This window comes from Corvus moneduloides, chromosome 6, assembly GCF_009650955.1.
Source record: "Corvus moneduloides isolate bCorMon1 chromosome 6, bCorMon1.pri, whole genome shotgun sequence".
NCBI lineage: Eukaryota > Metazoa > Chordata > Aves > Passeriformes > Corvidae > Corvus > Corvus moneduloides.
In genome coordinates, this window is record NC_045481.1 from 13,482,283 (window position 1) to 13,504,711 (window position 22,429).

Genomic DNA, 22,429 nt, shown 5'->3' on the forward strand with positions numbered 1-22,429 from the left:
AAAATGCGAAGGGTATAAATTTGAACTGATAGTGAAATGATATCAGATGTTTCTTGAAAGCATGTTAATTTTTACAAATGGTTCAGCTTTTCTGAAAGTTCATCATATTTATTTGTATTTGATTTTCATCATATTTCATTTCACCAGAGGTAAACTTCTTTTAACAATCTAATACTACTTTCCAGAAAGTTCGGAGCTAGTAGTGGCTGAGGCAAGAATATCACTTGCCTATTGAATAACAATGAACAGTAAGCTGTTCATTGTCTTTAATGTATCTTGTGGATTTTAATCATGGCACAAGTCAAAGTTTCTGCTTCCAGACAGAGCATTTCTTCCTGTAACACCAGGCAAACCTCTGTGTTTCTCACTATCACCTTCTATGAGGTGTTATATGAGAAGAGTAATAGAGGTGAGCCTTGCAAAAGTCATCTGTAAATTACCATACAGTTTGTTTTAAAAATTTTTATACTGAATAATTATTAAAATGTATTAGCTAGAATTAGAATTAATTAAATTAAATTTTCATTGTATCACAAGTGGTAACATTAGTGCTACCACTGATAGGAAATATCAGTTGGGGTCTAAACTGGTCTTACTCATTCACAAAGGGGAAGAAGATAAAAGAAAAGTATTCGTTTTTCTTTTTGCTGCTTTGTCTATCAAAGTCTTAATTTAAGACTTAAAGGCAAGAAGAATAAAAGTGAAGAATACATAAAAGTTGAACCAAGACCCAGAATTTAAAGACCTCATGCCTTTCAGAAATAAAGTTATATTTCCAACTTTACTGACTTTTCATGGCACAGAGTATGAAGAACACTGTACAAAAATGGCTGTTCCCAAAAGATTCTCAAACACAGCTTGCAGCATGGTGAATTTGGGGGAGGTGGAATACCAAGGCTACAGGCTTTTACTCCTAACTGAACCAACAAATCTTTTAAAGTGAATTTCCTAAAGATTTCAGCATTATTTTCTTTCCCATTACCCATTACCCCTCCTCTACTGAGAGTGTAAATTTCATTCTTGAAGGAAAATTTTCTTATGCCTAATTGCAGTTTGCAAACCTACTACAAAATAACCTTGAACAAAACATCAGTTCACTCTCAACGAAAAACCGCAGTAGAGAGAAAGTGTCACTAGCACCTTATTTTGCTCTATCAGTGGGAGATGACTTGGGCTGTGCACAGCAATAAAAGTATTCCTCTGAACTTTTGTGAGACCAAAGGGTTAGTAGCCATGTAACTCACATGGCAAGTTATAGGTGACAACAAAAGGTTCAGTTTTGGCCCTTGACAGTGAAGTAAATGAGTACTCTTGTATCAGAAGAGATGAGTTTCTCTTTGGGCTGGGGACATTTTCTATTCGAATTACCTTTAGGATGTGGCTGGGTTGGCTGCTAAGGGAACCCATTGTGCCAGCAGGCAGTAGAAGGAAGCTCTGAATGGGCTCCAGGCTCAACACACAACATTTCAGACTCAACGCAAAAGATTTCTTTTGTAATGCCAATGGAACAGCTTTAGATGACAGGGTCTCTGAGTCTCAGGCTGGATGCTTTGCCTACAGAGCAGAAAGTCCAGATCACTTATCCTCTGCAAGGTGCACATCAAAGGCTCCAGCTTTTGACTATGCTGCCACACAGGTCAGAGAGACTCTTATGCTTCCTTGTGGTACTGTGAGTGCAGCCTGGCATGCCAGGGATGGATGTTTATGTCTTTATGGGCCCAGCCATCCTCCTCTTCTGTTATTGCCCCTCTGCAGATGCTGGCTTTTCCCTCAGCTCACTACTGGAGCAGAGAGAAGGAGTTTAAGCATCTTCCCACTACAGAATGAAGAAAGAAATCCACCAAAAAACATGTAAAAAGCACAAATCTAAAATGAAATCATATTGGAGAAGAAAACTAAACACTATGAGTAGAATTTTAACATCTTGAAAGAGGATGATGATTTTTCATGCAAAACAGGAATGTACAAGATTTTCTGTTCTCTCGTTAGACCTTGATTCTACAAGAGAGGGTCAGAAGGTGAGACACACACTCACAGAGAGGGGAATTTCCCTTACAGTGGCCACAATGAATGTGTTTGCTGAAGGAAATATAAACAGAGAACAAACACCTGCATTTTTTATATTTAAAGGAAAGCAAAGCATAAAAACAATTCCTTGGGTTCTAACATTTTGGAAACAAAAATTGTTCGGTTCTAATTCAGTTTCTTCAAAAAAGGACTTTTGTTACCAAGGTTACTTTTTGGACCAAAATTAGATATCTGATTTACAGAAACATTTTTAACTATACTGAAAGTGCTGGCGACTTTATACATTTATTTTGAATTTTAAACTATGCTGTCTAAACAGCAGTGTCCGAAAAGTAGATTGCCCTTTTTGCCCAGGCATTTGTGTTTGTCATGGCTGCTAGGATGATTGGTTGTGCTACTGTAATTTAGAAAGCTATCCAAAGAAACGGGAGAGCCATCAACTTTGGTTTATCAAGCTTACTAGAGTAAACTTACTTAGAATGTTGGGGGCTATTCTGAGAAACTGTACATGTAATTCAGACTCTTTCCAACTATGTAGATGCCTCATTGCTATAAAGATATCATATTAAAGGATCACAGACTTTTAATACACTCTTGCCAAATTATTATTTGACTTCTTTTTCATGGCTCTCTGTGGGTACTTAGTATTCAAGTCAAAGTAGTCAATTAGCATGATCATGCTAATTCTATGATACCTGAAGAGTTTCCTAAGTTCTAAAAAAACTTTCAGTGGTGGTGAGTTTTTTAATAATAGATTTTTGAATTATAAATAATCTATTATTTCAACTAAGATTTGCATGAAGACAGAATAAACTTAACTTTCTGGATTTTTCTCTGGAGTTTTCAGAGACCAAGTAAACTCTTGGAAGGACACAGTCTTCCATAAAAAAAGATTTGTAAACCACATGGTAAACTTCTCAAGGTTTGATTTGTCTCCTTTTTCATGCTGCATAATGGAATTGTTTCTGATATGACATGTTGCAGGTGGAAAATGGTTTCATGCCTGCTCTTCCCACTAGTAATTGATTCCAATGGATTTCTGAATATGGAACTGAATAAAGACTGCAAATTACCCATTAGATTGCCATTGTGAGACATTTCTTTGCATATGGCACTTCATTTGACTTAGTTTACATTTTCCTTATAACTGTTTCCATTTTCAGTTTATTGTGGAGTACTGTAGTTTTCGCTGTAATCCTAAAGTCCATTTTTTATCTAACTTTTCTTCTTGTACATTTTCATTTTTCCTAGAAGTCTTAAAGAACCACCTGCCCTATTTTAAAAACTAATATTCAATGTTCACAGTACTTGAGTATCGCTCTTTAACACTTGGCTCAGCATTCTTCCCCCTTGTGCCACAAGTGAGATGGATCAAAAAACAGCCCATGGTGGATCTGAACGAACGGGATCAGAGATAGTACCCAATTTGATTATCTCACTTACACATTACCATCCCCAGATCTGTGTTTGCTAATTTTTTACTTCCCCTCTGGGAGGTTGGACAGAAATGATGGTGGTCATCCCCTGGCATTTTGTTTAGGCACTGGGTCTTCTTTCTGGAACCATTTTCAGTCTCTACATAGTCTATACGCAGAAGCCAAACAGATGAGCAGCCATGAACTTGCTAGTTGTGTTTAACTCCTCTTTGTTAACCGGAGGATTCAAGATGTACTGCTTTTTTCAGTCCAGGTGTTACCAAAATTTACAGCCAGCCCATAAAGACTGCAGCCAGCAAGTAGTAGGTTTCTGCTTGAGAGTTCAGAAGTTCAGTTTCAGACATTCACCCATACACCCCCACACACCCAATCATCTGTTGCTTGTTTGCATTCAAATTTTAAATTATTTTTTTCACCTACATGCCATTTTCTGACTTGTGTTAGCTGACGTGCTTTTGCTGACTTTCTCTGCATGCAATAGTTAAGAAAAGTGGGACCTAAAGCCATGTGTCTTAGTCTGACCTTGTGTGGTCCAGAGCATTCTCCCCACCTGCTTTTGTCCGATAAAATGGAGGATTATATAATAAAGACCTTAGGAAAGGAACATCCCCCATTCAGGCACCACATAGCTCAAGGTGGGGCTGCCCCAGCCACTTCAGACCTGCCTCTGGTCCTCAGCCTTGTTAGCTCCCCCTAACAAGGGAAGAATTGAGCCACCATGTTTCAACACCTGATGAGTAAAACAAATAAAATTTATTCTGTGGTAAAATATGCTTGAAGGACCTGTGCTAAACAGGGCCTAAACTACACTTCAGTGACTATCACTTGAGGATGTATTTACAAACACTAATATTGCATTTACTAACTGAAGAATCAAGTAAAGAGATAAGACAAAAAAGGGGGAAAAAACCCTACACATGTTTACTTTCCTGATCATAGTTAAGGAGTGACACCCGGGGTACAAAACAAAACCCCAGAGAGCCACCTTTATCTGCAGAGATAACTTTATGTAGGTCTGTGGTCAAAGCCCACGGGGGCTTTACTCTAAAGCTCACTAAGAAAACACATTCATGTTTTTGATGTCTAACATTCTTACCACATAATATTTCTGGGGGTTTATTTTTTTTCCTGTAATAATGTTCACAGTCTTCACTGATATTTCATTGGTCAAAAATGAAAAGAAGGGAGCAAAAATGAAATAAAACACCATGGAGAGAGGGAAACTTAAATGGAATGGGACTTAAAAATTCAGGACAGCTATGTTTGATGTTATCATTAAAAAAAAAAATAAAAAGAGGGAGGAGGGAGAGATGGATGACAAAGTGAAAAGAAAAAAATGCAGCAACTCTTTTATGTGAAGATTACATTTAAAAATAACCAACTAACAGTCTGCACTTTTCAAAAGACTGACGTCCTGAAACGCATTTAGATTGATGCAGCCTGAGCCTGAAGTTCTCTTGCTGAGTAAACAGTCAAGTGTTCTTAATAGGAATTGCAGTTTCTCGACATCTGTTGGGGAAAAGGGAATGGTGAAACAACAATTTAGACCGAGATTGGTTTTGTTAAATGCATTTAAATTCCAAGATTAGTGGTGTTCTTTCTTTTTCAATTAGCATTTACTTGCAGAAAGGTTACAGATGAAGGGGCTGAGAAAGAGTTCTTTGGGGGAGGGGGGTTAGCTCCCAGGGCAGTACAGAACACACTAAAACGTGTAACACAGACTAGCACAGGACTTTAACATAAACTTACAACTTATGCAAATGCAAGTGCCTTTGAAAAGCTCTGTGAAGGAGTAAAAAAATTAAAAGAACAATAACCGTGACTTCACTTTGCTGAGCCCCTAAGCTGGAATTCATATATGAAAAAATATTATTATTGCCTTTCAAAGGAATTTTCCAGCCCATTCATTTTGCAATTCCCCATGCTGATTAGACTGTGAGGGGAATGTGACTTCCTAGGGGTCACAGAAAGGTAAAAAGAAAAGAGGGTATAAGAAATGCCCTACCTTCTTTCTGCTTTTCAAAAATCAAGCTTACTTTATGACTTTTGTCAAGAAAAGGAAGATTCTTTTAACCCAGTGAAACAGTTGTTGCCATTTTAGGGAAACGGCAATAATAAAAAAACCTGGAATGTTCTGAATTATCTTGCCCTGTTTTGCTCTGGAGCCTATGTCATGTCTTGAGTCATCATTCCAGAGTGAGACTGCTGTAACTGCTTTGATTTCAGTGTAAAGATGAAGTGACGAAGAAAACTCCAAAATATGTATCACGCACAGGATTTTTACCCCCAGTATTATATAACCTTTTACAGGATATGGATTTCAATTAATTCTGTCCATTAGATAGAATTCTGTCCTGTAGAACTTGTGACTGTGCTATGCTGCTTTGGCTTTCTAAGATGCTTGTCACTGTTCTTTTAAACATTTGGGATCATGTTGCGTTTGTTTTCTTCATTTGGAGCATTTGGGTTATTCTTCTTTTTCCTTTCAAATCCTTACACTTTATTCCTTTGCCACTGACAAAGCACTCAGAGCTGAACAAGAATTGTTCAGTCCCTGCTTGAATACCTGAGAAATGTACAGATATGCAAAGCAAGGTAAAACTCAACCCATTTGGAAAACTAAAGAAAAGGAAGGACTGTATAGATGCATCTTCTTTTTCTATCTCTGCAAATTCAAACAATGTTTTAAATACTTCTTCAAAAACATCCATAAATCAACAGCAAGTCCTCTTGTCTTTGCTGTTTAAATGCAAGAAGGATCGTAAGGGGCAATGCTCATGTTGGCACCAATGCAATGTGTTTGGTGTTCTCTCTGCTGGTAATGCAGTGTCATCCTACAGGAGTTCTGCTTCAGTCTGTCTCTGGACACTTAAAACCAGCTGAGATTGATTGCAATATTTATTGATCTCATTTATATTGTCTTGGAGATTTCAACCTAATGCTAATCTGATGAAGTGCAGATGAAGTAGTCTGTGGTGGTTAGCACTGTGTACTTCACTGCACAGAGCCGTTAGAGGACTGGTGTGAACAGAAAGTACGAACAAACAAGTGCACAGTTGGTCCTGTGGAATGTTTCATTCTCCAACCACAAGTAGATGTGATCACAAAAGACTTTACAGGAAACTGGGCTTTGGACTCGTGCTCTTTCAAAGGCAGAGTCTCCCACCCCTTCCTTTCTCCTTCTCAGAAACCTTCACTTTTTTCTGTGTGTATCTCACAGAGAGTAGCAGTCATGTCCTCTGCACTCTGCTTAACACCATGATTTCCAGCAGACCTCCCCATCATATGTAAATGCCACTCAGCCTGCCACCTCATTTCGCTGCCACCTCATTTCAGTATTACAGCTATGCCCACGGTGTGATAGCCTGGTCACCTACTGCAAAGCCAGGACTGTTCAGTGGGCGACAGGAAATGTTTCAGTGTTGGCAGGTCATGCTGGTGCCATGGCAGGTTACACCATCTGAGGACCAGGCACACAGAGCTGTGGCTTGTTTTGGAAGAAACAAGTAGCTTTAACTACAGCTTTTCTTCTGCAGCAATCTTGATCCACACGTCAGGACTCTTTATCTGTTTTCTTATAACTCTTATCACATCAAAGGTTTAGTTAGGCAAGTTTTACTCCTGCAGCTAGTTTCACTATTGCTAGGTAAAATAAAAGCTGCAAGTTCATCCCTTCAATTATTTTGTTCAATGCAAATAGTCAAAATAATTTGCCAAAAAAAAAAATTTCACAAAAAAAAATGGAAGCAGTCAAGTCCTCTGTGTTTGTTTTAAGTAGAACTAGTCTGTCTCCTCTTAAAAAAAAAAAAAAATCTTTAAGTAAGGCTGGGGTAAGCTTTCAATTTCCACCTAAAAAGAAGTGCTGAAGGAACTGTACCACATCAGCTGTATCTCCTGGAGGTGCTGTGTTGCAGCTATATTGCTCACACACATGTTTTTTTAAACTTCTATCCTGTCCTGGGTGCAGTAGGATTTATACAAGGAGAAAATCATAGTGTACAACATTTCTGTCCAGACATTGTAAGGAAAAGGCTATCCCTGGTTTTACCCATTTTCCTACCATGGAACAGACAATGTAGGTATTCAACCATTACAAAAAGGATAGCTACCGTTTCAGATCAGGTAAGTTCACTCACTGCTTTAAAGTGGACTTTTAGTAAGGTCTCTGGGTTGAGTGAGCATGTCCAAGATGCAGTGCAGTCTATGGAAACATTCCATTTTATATCATACCAAAACACTCTGTGAATAATCTAAAGATCTAGATGCACACTGATAGATAAATATTGCTTTGCAGGCAGCAAGTTAGGGGTTAGCAGCACTTGGACAAGAACAGTGAGCAGCTTTGGGTTTCTTCCTGCCTGGGAACTAGCTGAGCCCCAGAGATGTTCCTGCAGCTGGGGAAGGACATGCTGCTGGACATGAAGTATTCTTACCAGTAGCTATGGGGATCAAGTCCTGATCAGGTCAGCTTTACTCATTTTAGACATACTGGGAGTCCTCCCAAATAAAAATTACCCATGTGCAAACATACTTAACTTTTTCCCAAGCCAGTGGCTCAAAAGGATGAAATGTAAAGAGCTGAAAGAGGAAAAACAGTTTTCCACATAAAGAAGGAGTTCCAGCACAATGAATTACAGTTTTTTACACAGATTCCTCTCAAATTAATTGAAAAGAAACACAGACAGAGATGCCTGAAGAGAAGAGGCTGAGGAGGCAGAAAACTGAACCTGAATGGATCTGAGCCTGGAATTTGTACATGTTGTCCCTTTTAGTTTGCTTGGGGCTGAATTTATTGCATATTAAAGGCTTTAATCAAATGCTCTGGGTCATACGAATGTATTTTTAATGCTTTTATGGTGTGGCATGTTCTAAGGAAAAAGTGTCATCCCACATATATCACATTTGTCTAAATTTGCATTCTCCCAGATGGCCACATTTATTGACTTTGTGAAGTTAACTGTCTCTCCCTGCTTCCAGCCAATCAGAGTTTGCTGGGGGATCAAAGAAAGTGAATCCTTTATTGTTCCATCTACTGCTGAGAATGACCCAAAACCAAAATCTTTGACACCAACACCCCCAAATGTCAGTACCAGATTAGCACAGAAAGTTCGTGGCCCAAATTCCATTTTCATTTTTTGCAGTTTCCATGAGACTGAAAAATATTTTACCTGCGAACATGAGCCCTTCTCTTGCTATCATATTATTTTCAGCCTCCAATATTAGAGGTAAAAAAAGCCTATTTCACACCTGATGAACAAACTAACATTCCAGCTATTATTCCAAATATACTAATTTATAATTACATGAACAAGAACCCAAGCAAATTATGTAATTCCCTGCACTCCTAGAAACTGAACTTTAAACAAATTGCAGGAGAAATTTTGTTCCGGTCCTTCTAAGATAGCTCTTTGCAGCTATCAGTCTTTATTAATCAAAAATTCACAAAACTCAATCAAATAAATTTCCTTTAAATGAAGCTAAAGGAAAGTGAACAACAAAACGCCCACTATCTAGGTAGCTGCCAATTCCTTTTCTAGTAAGTGTTTAATCACTGATTTTTTTTAAGTCCAAGCGTAATAGTATGGAAATTTAATCATCATTTTTATTAGTACAACTGCTTGAGAGGGTCTCGAAGATATTTCCTTTCACTTTAGTTTGCCCTGTGGATAAGTAGAGCACTTTGGTTCTGTATTGATTTGTCTTTTACTGCACTGATCACCTTTCATTTTCAAGCATTCACCTTCCATTCATGAGCATTAAATCCCTATTTAAAAGAAATAATAGAACTGGAATGGTGGCTCAATAGGGCAATGATCAGTGGAAGAACCTAGATGACTTTATCTGGGTCAGAACTTTATTTCATTAGGTTGAATAGTGATTTCTTGCTTTCCCCTGCTCTGTCTCTCGGGTGGTGACAGGCCTTCCCTCTCCCTAAGGATGTGAAGACCAGCTGCCTTTGGATAAGAGAAAAGGAAGGGAAAGAAAGTGCATTTGTAAAGGACACTGGTCTACACGTGCAGTTTGCAGCATATAAAAGCCCCCTGTGTGTGAATATGGGCTAACACATCAGCACATGTCTGTTTTGAAATGAAGAGCAGCAGGTACATTTTGACACAAATTCAAATCAAACGTGTGCCTTTGATACCATACTGGCAAAACTCGATCATATGCTTTGCTAATCGAGTGTGCCGAGTCTCCTATGCTTATGTTTTTTGGAATTAAATTGCATGACTGTGCTTTGCTCTGTAAAATGTGTAAATGTGTAAATTATGTCAGGACAGATTGCAAATGCCAGTTGAAGAAATAAAAAATATGCTGCACTCATTGTAAAGAGTGCAGGGGTGTGGCCTGGGAGATGGTGAGAAGGGGTTAATGCCTCCTAGCAAAATTCCTGGAAGAGACAGATTGATTTATTAACTGTTATTTGTATTACCACTATTAACAGCTCAGCTAAGAAACACCAGAAAATCCAAAAAACCCCATTCAGGACTTAAAGCTGGCAAAACTGTACTCTATCAATAAATGTAGAGCCATGGTTTCAACCTGGAAAACTTTGTTGTACTGGAGTCAAGATGGAATAGGTGACTGTAGTGAGCAAAGGCAGAGTGTCTGAGTGAAAATGGCACTGAGTTGTATGTTGGCCCTGTTTCAAGAGAACACTTAAATAAGAACTTAAGACCATTCCCTCTAAGAAACAGCACTTAAGCAGAAGCTTATGCACATTAATGAACAGGAATGTGCACTTGAAACAGGGCCAATATATACAGCTTGCTTGATACTTTATATTTACATATATGGAATTATTTTATCATCTTTTAATGTATTTCAATTATATTTTAAATATCCAATTAAGTTACAATTCCCTCTGCTCCCTCATTGTTTATCTCTTTTCCTCATTCTTTCTCCCTTGAAAAAATTACTTGGGATTACTGTCCACATACTCCCCTAGTCTAATGCCAGTTCTTATTTAAAAGGGATCCTGAAAACCAAGGATTTTATTTGAAATCAAGGAGCATGCAGATCTCAATAGATTGCTTTCTCTTTCAAAGTTTGATCTTTCTCGTTTTAGGGAGACAACAAATTTCTATTCCCATTTAAATCAGGATCAGCAAGAATTTGTCCCTGAGTTCAGCTGTATTAGCATACATCCCACTGTGCCATGGAATTGTCACCCAGGAGTGATCTTGCACCCCTTAGATGAGATTCATTTAAATAGGTATCAGATGACTATGCTGAAGCAGATATGAGTTGATTGTGAGATCAATTTAAACATATGTCATTCAGAGCACTGGGAATAAATACACTGATTTTACAGACTGTCTTTTTCAGTTCCAGCTATTTGTTTAAGTGGGTCGCATTTAGCCCAAAGAGTTATATAATCATTTCTGTGCCTTTATTACTGAATGTTTAATGTTTTATCATCAAACATATTTCGTAGTGATGTTTGAACTTTTCACTTTGATGGTCTGAACTTCAGAACAATACCTTTTCAAGAAAGGGAAAAATCCTTTAAAAACAGTGGGGAAAAAAAGTATTCCAAGGAAAGGCCATTTGCTATAAATAACTCTGACTAGATGCAACCTAGTATTACCAAATTTCTAGAAGCTACAGATTAAAGTTTCTCAAAGTTGCTTTTTCAAACAAGGATGTGTATGTCTCTATGTGATGATTTCCATTCCCCCAGGAGCAGAACAGACTTGCTGCTTCACAATGAGCTTCCAAATTGGTGCAAAACTCCTTCACACAGCCAAATGTCCATTTGAGCACCTAGACATATGACTTGATTCTGCATTTGAGAACTTGGATCCACACAAAATTTATATTTATTTGTATAGTACTAAGATAGAATACTTAATTGTAAGCTGTGGAGGTTGAGGGTAGCATATGCAGCTTACAATTATAAAGTGTAAAAAATGCCCAAGAACTGTCGCTCTGCACTATTAAAAGCCTGGGTATTGTCCATGGCTTTCCACAGACCTGATATTGGAGTCATTTCCATACATTTCATGCAAGAAAATAAAGAAAGGAAGAAAATATGAACAATCATTGTAAAAAAATCTAAATATGTTGAATGTGTTAGAACGTCCTAGATGGGAGTGCTGCAGGTCTTGGAGATAGACTGGAACTACTGAATATATGTCACTTCATTTCCAGTAACTGATGAAGAAGCCCACAACTTCAGGTACAAAAGAGGCTTTGTCCTCTTCCTGCATGCAGTGTGCCATCAATCCAATGGTCTGACTGCTTAAAGACCAGGTGCTCCTTCCCATCCAGTTAACACGGGGAAATTCCCATACCATTAGATTCAATTAAGGTAAGGTGGCCCTGTTGTAATTTACCACACCACTATATATATTTCATCTTTTATCTTCAATTTAGGTAATGTAACAATCAAGCTGGCTGACTTTCTGAAATACATGATTATGTGAAGAATATTTCATCACACATTTCATAATGTCAGGTGTTTTCCTTTAACCTCTGGAGTCTGATTCATATTATGGCTTTGGTGATTACATATTGCCTATGCCAAATCCTGTCCTGTCATTATGAAAGTCTTTTTTTTTTGACTTTATGTCTTAAACCTACTCTGTGGTGCTCCTCTCTTGTTTCACTGGGGTTCATCAGCTACCTTTGGAGTTAGCTTCAGTTTAAAAAAGGAGTCGGATGAAGGTGATGGGAATACATGAGAAAATGTTATGTCACAGAGATTATCTGAGCTACTATAGTAATAAAAATGTATTTGCCAAGGATGTCTACTTAGGAAACATATTCTGGAACAGAACATTTGAATAAGTTCAAAAGGCTCTGCATCTTTTTAGTCAACCAAAAATGGTTTAAGTAGAGAATTTCAAATATGAAAAGAATGGAATTTCTTTCTTGGGAAAGATTCTGAAAATCTGGATATCATTCAAACTGCAAAATCTTGCAGACTTCAAGAACTCTGAGAAGGACAAATTATGTCAGCTTGGTCAAATCATTTAATTTTTATATTTTTATATTGTAATTATGTGGTGGATTGTGACAGAGAAAATAAAAAATATTTTCTGAAATGCCACTTTGAAATTAAAGAGCAGAAATGCTTTGGTTTGAGAGCACTGTGATTTATTGGGATTTCCACGCTTTTATTTTCATGCAACTCCACATGCTTGTATATTCATCTTCTTTCACAAAGCTTTATATTTCAACTGAACCACATATTTCAAAAGAAAATAATATTGTTTCTTATACCCATGCTACTGTGAATCACATTTCCTGTATTTTCTACAAAATCAAGCATAATATTTGCCTTTGAAAACCTGACTTTTTATTTTGATGGTTAACTGATCCCATTAGAATATTTGGCCCTTCGGTCACAGGTCTGGCAACATCTCTCTCTTCTCAAAATGCCATTTCAAATTGCTTTGACTAACTTAATTTATTGGTGTATTATTATTAACTAGGAATATCTACCATGTTTTGTCCCTTGATCAAAATCATTAATTTCTCTTGACAGCCTTCAGGTGGCACTGAAGATGAGAAGGAAAAAAAAGGGATATTTTTCCCCCTTGTAATTACAAACCTATAGTTGTGCTTTAAAGAAAATTTGGTTCTGTTTGTATGATTTTACTGAAAGGAACTATATGGAGTTCTGTGGCTTCACATATGCATTCCCATACATTCCCCTACAGGAGATGAAACATGACACTTCCTTTGTAAAGGATCCAAGAATCCTGCCCCTAATCCATAGATTTCATATGTATGTAATCAACTTTTATTGGTTTTGTGAGGATGAAGCTTCCCCTTCCAATGTGAGCACAATACAAACTTTGACAGTGTCATTAATAAAGAACTGTTTGGCTCAGACAAGCAGGGGAAGTTTATATAAAGCTTTTCTCCCTGTGCTTTCCATGATATTTGTGTAGTGTACTCTTGCTATGGCACACTTGCTGTGTCAGACCCCAAAATGCAAACTGCTTGGAAAAAGAGAAAGCTGATGCTGTAAAAAAACCACAGCACAGCTGAAAAAAGTTGAGGATTTCCTAAATATCTTTTTCTCCTGCTGATGGTAAAAACCTTTCTGATCACGATAACGAGCCTAATGAAGACAATGACAAAGAGCCAAATGATTACAGTGGCACTAAATCAAGCCATTTGATAGGCAAATTCTTAGGATTGGTGTTTTGAAGCCTTGATGGATTTTCTTCAGAAACTCAGGTCATTATCTGAAGACCAGAGGCACCCAGTTTGGACATTTAAGTGAATTTCGGGGCTCTTTTTACCATAAAAAATGCAATCCATCCTTTCAAATTCAGAGGCAGTCAGAACCATAATGACAAAAATGACCCCAAGATTTTTTGGAAGCAAATATTCTATTTGGGTACTAATTTTTCCTGATCTCCAAATAAAAAATACCAGGCACTGGATACTGTTCTCAGCAAATGGTTGTTTGAATCATAAGCCAATAAAAAACATAGCAAAGAATCACTTCTGCTTTCCAACAGAACACACTATTTTCCTTTCACAATCACTAGGATTCTAAAGCTATTTTACTAAATACTAACCATATTTAGGTGAAAAAAATAACTTTAATAATACTCTCATCTCCATTGAAAAGTAATATTAATCATTATTAATTTTTCATAAGCTATCATGTAGAAGTCAATCAAGTAAAAGATTGTATTTTTGAAGAGGTCTTTCTAAGTTATATTTTCTTGCTTTTATAAATAACTTTCTGTGTTCTAAAGATCATAGATTTCATGGGTAATGTCTTCACCAGTGCACTTACTGCACTTACAATGTATAGCTTCACCAGTGCACAAAGTTGGATGTTAATTCACAAGCTTCTTTCTGAATATTTTTTTAAAAAATTGTCTTCATCTTGAAAATATTTGTGGAAATATAAATTTATTTAATAAGTGGAAAGCTGTATAGATGGCCTCTCTTAGATACAGTCCGTGTTTAACTGCTTTTCTTGTGAAAACTTTTCTTTATATTCAGTTGAGTTTTCCCTTACTCTTAAGTCTCTCATCCTTCTGCTGTAAGTCTCTGAGAAAAAATTCACTTTGTTTTCTCTGTCTTCCCTTTCGCTGCATCTGAGCTGCATGTGTGCTCTAGCTGGATTCCCTCTTTAGCCTTTTCTTCTAAAAGTTTAACAAAAAAAGCTCAATTAGCACTTCTTCATTCATTATCAGCTCCATCCCCTTAATTAGCTGAGTGACCCCTCCACAGGTTTAGTGTTTCCCTTCTGAAATTTTACCTTGACTGAATATACAAGTGCAACTACCATACATCTTCACCACCTGTTTCAAAATTATTAATATACTTCAGTTTCTCTGGCTACCCTTTTATGATCATTTTCTTCAAGTCATTTCACCTAACCCTCATTTTGATAGTTCATAATTATTTTTTCTCTCAAGAAAATAGTCTCCTTCCTGAACCTTCTTCACATTACTCACTATTCAAAAGTTGCTACTCTCTTTTTGATCAGATTGTAAGTTCTCATCCTCTGATTCACAGATGTAGCAAAACAGTGAAGCTCCCTTATCTCAAATGTAACATCCATAATGAGAGGACAGCAAGACCCCACTTAGCATTACAATAACTGACTAAGGATACTGAGTGCCCCATTTCGGTTTGAAGATTTTGCAAATATTGTCCATTGTGGTATCTTACAGTCTGCACAGAAATGTGGAGGAACCTTCTGTAATTAGTTACTGTTGAGAAAATAAAGTTTATAGGATTTAAATTATTTTGACTGATTTCCACTACTGAGACCTAGGGCTTCCTTCCCCTAATCTCACTCTCTAGCTTGAAATGGGACTAAACTGAGGCAGTGCAAATGGCAGCTACAAGCTGCAACAGTTTGAAACATTTAAAATTAAATGAACAGATGAACAGAATAAACAGAAATGTAAAAGGGCTATTCAACAGCCATACCTTTGTGGATAAATATTTTTGTGAGTGCACTCCTTCAGTTATATGTTCACACAGCCAAACAAATGGAAAATTATTCTACTTTGTAATAGCATAAGGAGAGACAGAATATGCAACATATATATTGCAATCTTCTACTAGGGTAAGTTTTCTAAATATAACAAGAAATACTGCCCACATAAAAGGCAAAGGATTTTAAAATTTTAATTTTCCCCCTTTTTTTGTTTACTTTTTGCAGTTTCTTCAACTCTGACATTAAGATCACAATGGTCACCTTCATGTTAGACATGTTTCTGAGATTTTCACTACTTATATAGGGCTGTTTTTCAGTGTAAAAAAAAGAACTGGATAATTCATTTGAAAAAACAAATACTTCAACTTTTTATTTTTAAAAAATAAATTAGAAGTTCTTTGTCTTTATACATTTAATCCATGTTGGTTTACACTTTAAAAATATTTTTAATTCCTGCTCTAATATGGGGAACAATACCTTGATTGATACAAAAAAGACAGTGCACAATTGCAGAAGCCATTTCACTAATATTAATTAATGGACAACCATAGAAGGGCACAAGAAAATATCCCTTCCCTGAGATGAGGGGTAGAAAGAACAACTGGTACCAATTCTTTTGGGACTGAAAGTTTCCATCTGAGCATCTTATAATCTCTTTCTAAGGAGTAAAATCCTTTTTACATAAGCTTAACATCATAGTTCATGAATCGCCTCAGAAGTCTTTTTAAACTGGATGTTTTTTACATCGTCCAGACCTAAACTGCAGGGTTCACATTATCTGAAAATCTCCATGACTCAGTATTATTAATTGTAAATTTCTCACATTATTGAAAAAAACAACAAATGACACACCTTGCTTCAACAATTTTTCATTGCCATCAGATACCAAACAGACTTAGCACTGCCAACTTGATCAGCATAGATTATTAATTATGATACTGCTGGTACAGTTCAATTTAATCAGAAAAGAACATCAAGGAGTCCAAGAAGTAGGGTATATAATGCAATTTATCTTTGCCTTGTACTGATAGGGATAACAATGATTTGCAAATTGGTTCAGCTACAAATACACAATTAAAAAGAGATAAATATCAAAAGATATGCCACATTTTCAACTCAAAGCCAAAAGTGCAGGTCTTAATCTTAGTAGTCAGTTTTAAAATCATGAGTTAATTCTTTCTTTGATGTGCATGCTTAACTCCCATTAAAATTAATGGGGGTTACATATGCTCATTGAGGAAGAAATAGACCCCATAGTGTGTATATTCTTCAAATAATAAAGATTTGGTAATTACTATATTATTTGTTCATTAATTTTCAATTTATCTTGTAAATGTGCACTCTTTGTGATCTTAGGTCCAATTATATAGAGTAATTTGTGGCAAAAGGTCTAGTGGAGCATTATCCTCTTAAAGGACATGCAGTTTTATAGCGCGTATTGACAGTGCTCTAATTCTCAAAATTTATCCCTTGCAAAATGCACCAAAACAAGAGAATTTGACTCCTAGCAGCCAAATTCTTCTTCTCTGTGTCATCCATGTTCCCTTTAAATCACTTTTGCCTTCCACCATGTTCGGAAAGGCCATTTTCCTTTAATTAGTCAGCAGCCAAAAGCAAGATTTTTAAAGCATATGATGATAAAATCCTTGCAAGTTACTGCAACACAATCTGTAGACAAGAGACAACAATTTATCAGATTCATAGTGGAGGTCTGACCTCTACAGCCTCAAACCCCTTCCTAGATAAGGGTTTAAAGTTAAAGCATTTTACTTGGTATTAATGTCGTCTGAACAACTTTTAAAGCAGTCTCTAATTCCATACAGTCTGATTTCCCATTGTCATGTTTTCTAATGCTTGAGGATGGTCATACAAGTTAATAAATGTGTTCTCTTTGGGTCTTTTTCAAGATACAATATTCCCTTCCTGATTTGACTCTCTCTTTGAAAAATCCTTCCCTAGTTCTCTTACCCAGTTTTTCTTCCTTAACTACTTCCCAAAAAAACCCCTGTTAGTACTTACATTCTCCTCCCACTCATCTATTTTCTGGAACTGTGTCCTTCCCACTCCCTTTTTAACATAAAACAAATTTTCAGTCCCTGATTTTAGGCTTATTCAGTACAAACCAAGTACATGGAGTTATCCAATGATGGAGCATTTTCTTTATGCTCACCAAAGTAAATTTAGGTTCCGTGGGTCACCTGGATGTGTTTGTGCCATTCCTATATGATGCATTAACAATGTGGATGTGCAACAAGTGAGTTGGTTTGCCACTGGTTGACGTAGCACAGATCCTATGATCTGTGTTAGTTACTCATTTCAGGTAACTAACAGGAAGGAATTGTGTAAAGGTCATAGGAGTGTGAAGCAGTTATGGTCTCCAGCCAGTGTGACCCAAGGACATCTCATGAAAGGTATCATGTTCCAGCAAAAGTTTCCTATCTGTCTTCAAGAAAGAGGCTGATGATTAGGTTCAATGAAAGCCAAATTCATGAGATTAAAATCTGTCTTGTGACTAGACATCAGGAAGACAGGAGAATTCAGGATACCTTGAACAGCTATGTAGGAGCAAGGAGGAGAAACTTCTACCCAATGTAGAAAGAGACGTATCGATGCCATTTTACTTAAATATTTACTATACAAGTAGCACAAAAAATAAAGATATTATGAATCTGGGGAGGGGTCGAGGGTTAATGAAAGACCTTGGAAATTGTCCAAGCCTATGAAAATGGAAGGACAGGGGCACAACACTGAAGCAACAGAATTTGTTCTAAGAATAAGCTACAAGATACTTTCAGAGCAATTCATTTTTTCACTCCAGAGGCTCACAGTTGTGCAGATTTGGTATCAAGTACAGCTCATTGGAAATGGTAATGTTTTGTGATACAGAGTCATTTCACAACTATACTTTATGTGACATACATTTCCCCTAAATATTTCATGTTTAAACAATTTTCTATAAAGGCTGAATTATTAACTTTTGGAGTAGGAATATATTTTGTAATTACTTTTTTCATCCACCATTCTAATTTTTTGAAAATAAATTTAAAAAACCAAACCAAAACGAAAACCAACCAAAAAACCTTAATCAAATCAAACTCAAAACCAAACAAGCATAAACAAACAAAAAAACCCCAAACAAACCCACAACATTGAAAACAGAGACTATAGGACAATACATTCCATCTCAGTGAACACTTTTTATTAATAGAAATTTTATGTGGCTGTCTTGTTTTTTTAGTAGTTTTAGTATATAATAATTGAAAACACCACCACTGTCCAAATTATTGAATTTGTCTAGCAGTAAAAGACAATCTTACAGAAAAAAATCTATTTATGCAGTGTTTTCACTACAAACAGAAACAAAAGCTATGGTCTACAGCTACCTGATTGTACAACAGGGAGAGAGACACCAAGTGGGTCTATAGGTACCTTGTGTTTTACATGCTTCCTAGTTTCTAAAGGGTCCTTCCTCTCTTTGCATTTTTCCTTGGTCACCTTCATTTCTTAAACACCCTGCTAGGCACCGCATAAGAGAGCTGGACCATGCCCCTGTGTTACCCTTTCCAGGCAGAATGGTGACCAAAAGGTCAGCATGGCAGTGGCCAGTGTTAACCCCTGAAGTTCCCTCACTCTACAGCTCCCCATACACCCACAGACACATTTGTGAATCCAGGCCCATTACAGTGGGTGTGTGAGAAATGAGTTGGCAGGTCTCAGGCTAAGTCAGAATAGGCAGATGTGCATGTCATAAAACTCAGCACCCTGATAGGCGATGTTTAGCACCCCCACGGCCTTTTTTAAAGAGGGGACCAAATGTTCTGCAAAGCAATTAGGGTATATGTTGAACAAGATTAATCTAGCTTTGTTTGGATTGCAGTTCTTCTAACACAGATGCTAACCTTATTTTGCTACTTTTATATACTGCAATGTATCTAGATAGCTCTTTGAATATAGGTATTTTCTTTCTGAGGCAACAGAGACCTTCATTTGTCTGCTCTATAGATACAGACATTCATTATCCCCAGGAACAGCCTACCTGGCTTTTAAAGACAGCAGTCCAAGGAACAGTTTACAGGTTGATTAAAGTTACAAAGTCAGTGCAAATGCATGGCAATGATCTAGGATTTCAGGCCCAAAAAGGGACATTTAGACAATTCTGACACCAGCATTTCCCTTTGATCTGTATCTACAGTGTATCTCTGCAGAAAAGTTCTGCAGGTACAGTGTATGCTGGGGAAGCTGAATGTAGGTCAATGAGATGCACTCTGCTTTTTTAAATAAAATCTTTCTGCAGAAAATGCATGATTTCCTGTTATGACTGTAGACTTCACAGAGTATCATACATTCGTTTTTAAAAAATGCTTTTCTATTTGTGCAAAAAACATTCACTTTACTCAAGGTGCACACACATATACACACAAGATTCTTTACATAATATACTCATTAATGGATAATTTCTTTCCATGCATTTCCCATCATTAATTTGTGGCTGACAAGGCAGACCACAGAATTTCAGAGTGCCTATTCTTGAGCCAAAAAGGTTAGACAAAGGGCTCAATCCAAAGAAGACTTGCATACCTAAATCCTAACGCTCAGCTTTTGATCTTCAAATCCCTAGCTCAGTACCACCTAAGTTTAGCAAGACCAAAGCCCTTGAGTGCCTACTTTAAGCCACAAGAGATATATGGGTCCCTCATTTAATGACCTAATGCTAATCTGTTAGCTGAGAATCCTGCCAGGGCTTCTCATGAGCACAGTGGGCACAGGCAAAGAGCATAGCAGGTCTCCAACACTCTCACCAGGCTCTGGAAGTGCCTGTCCCTCACACTGACCATTCAGAGATCCCACTGTAAGAGAAAACCCAGGAGGCCATTGTGCTGGTAGTGGGGAGGAACTGCCTACCCAGCTCCTTCAAGATAGTGTTGCCCTGGAATAACCCTTGAACTGCTCTCCTCAGAGCAACCAAAACCCTTTAGATCTTCCTAAATGAACTTACTGCATCCAGCCCCCAACAGAAAACAACTGAAACAAAGTCAGGAGGATCAGGGAGAGCAAGTGGGCCACAAGAGACAGTGCCTGTGCAGGTTCCACAGTCAAATGACAGTTAAGGCATTTGCCTGATTTGGAACATGGAAGAATGTGAGACTCATAGGAGAGCACTAAAAAGTGAAGATTTCTCTAACTCAAGCTTCATGTTATTAGCCGTGATTGGGACAAAGGATTTGGGATTTCTGATGAAGAGGGTTTTCAAAATGAGAATGAGCCACTGGAAAATGCATGTGGGAAAATGCAGTCTGTGCCAGATCTTCTCCCAGATTTTACAATGTGAGAAAGGCAGTAAGTTGGGACAGATCAAAACAGATGAACAATAAAATAAAGACTGAATATCTTAATAAAATTTATATAGAATCCTATGCCGTCATTATCCTGATTCTATTTCAGCCATAAAGGAGGAGAGGGATGCTCTACAGCTGGAGACACTTCTTCTCTGAGTTGGTAAAAGCATGTGTTGGGTGATGGCACATAGAATTATTTCTATTATGTTGCCCTGCACTTTGAAGAATTGTGTTTCAGAGGTCATGGGCTGGGTGTGTGCTGGCACTGTGTTAGGCCTCTGTGCTCCGTGAAAAGGACCTGGCAAACACAGGCTCAAGCTGAAGTTAATGGAGTTTTGCCATTGCTTAAGTTGAAGCCAGGTTTCCAGCCCTGGTGTCAAAAAGGTTCTTTTCCCCCCTCCTCCAGTTCTGCTACAGGCACCGGCTGCGTGCTCAGTTTATCCCATGCCTATCACAAATATAGCAGCGCAGACCTCGTTACCAGCAAGCTCAATTATTGTAGTACCCTCTTAGAGGAGCTTAGAGCCAGGCTGCTCAGCACTGCTTGCTCCGAGCACAGCAGCACGTGTGCTCAGCCCTGTGAGCCAGCAGGAACACATTACACCACAATGCATTTTCCACGCTGCCAGCCTCTGAAGTGGCAGGTTGATTTTAAGTTGGCCCTTTCAGATTTTAAAGCCTTAAGTAATAAAGGCTCTGGCTATGACGGATCCCCTTTTCTTTGAGCCCTGCCCTAATGGGGAGCTGTGTTCCCACACCACCTGCTTTTCCTGGAACCCTACTGTCACATCGCAGATCTGCAACAGATTTTGACTTTTCTGTGCTGAACTACACGATGTATCTCACCCCCGGAACCTTCCTTTCCCGTCAACCCTTTCCATTTATATACCACACTCATCCCAATGTTAGCAGAACCTCACAGAATTATCGCTGCCATCTCACACACTAGCCAGGTTTTTAACGGAGTTGGTGTTAGAGCAAGTTAGCCAGTGTGGTTTCAGGGTATCAGGTACTCACTTTTTCCCTCCTGCAGCCGGAGAAGAGGCTTAGTCTTTTCATTAGACCTGAGGTAAGACGGGTTTCATTTTCTGCAGGCCAAAAGCAGACAAATAGGAAGCTAGAGCAGAGCATCTGACTCCGTTAATATATCCTCGAATTTAACTTGCTGTAACTTGTTTGTGCAGCCGTACCCTTGGGTGATGCTGGCCACTGTACTTTATTACTCTATGCCTCTTCCTCCTTCCTCTGCTTAATGGGGCTAATGATGCTTCCTTTGTAAGGCACTTGTGAATCTAGAGATAAGAAATGGAAGTTTCAGAAAGGTATTATTAATTAACATTTATTAGCCTGTCTGTGCTCTAATCATCCCACTCATCTTTCACTGTACACACTCCTTGTGACTTTATTGTAGCTGTATTCTCTTCTGACAATTAATATAGTTATTGGCCCCATGGTTATTATTTTTTCCACCTCATCCTTTTTTCACTTTAAAACATGCATTTGTTTACTTTGAATTCCAACATGGCATGTGCACTTCTATACAACTTTGTTGTTAGTATACTTAATTTACTTTAACTACAGTTCATATTGGTATATATGTTGACATTGAAATTAGTAAATCTATTAATAATATTATTAATAATAACAATACACTAGTTTTCTTTTAATTTAAAAACATGATCAAAAAGTTACAAAGCATGGAT

The 22,429-nt window shown here is 37.6% G+C and overlaps 1 long non-coding RNA gene across 1 annotated transcript in view; it reads right to left on the bottom strand.

Moving 5' to 3' along the window:
* LOC116446084 overlaps nt 1-22,032 on the bottom strand; it is a 47,811-nt gene extending 25,779 nt beyond the window's left edge. Inside the window, exon 1 of the long non-coding RNA XR_004241038.1 lies at nt 21,744-22,032. This is a non-coding gene — a long non-coding RNA (uncharacterized LOC116446084). The remainder of the gene's footprint in view (nt 1-21,743) is intronic.
* Nucleotides 22,033-22,429: the final 397 nt, after the last annotated feature.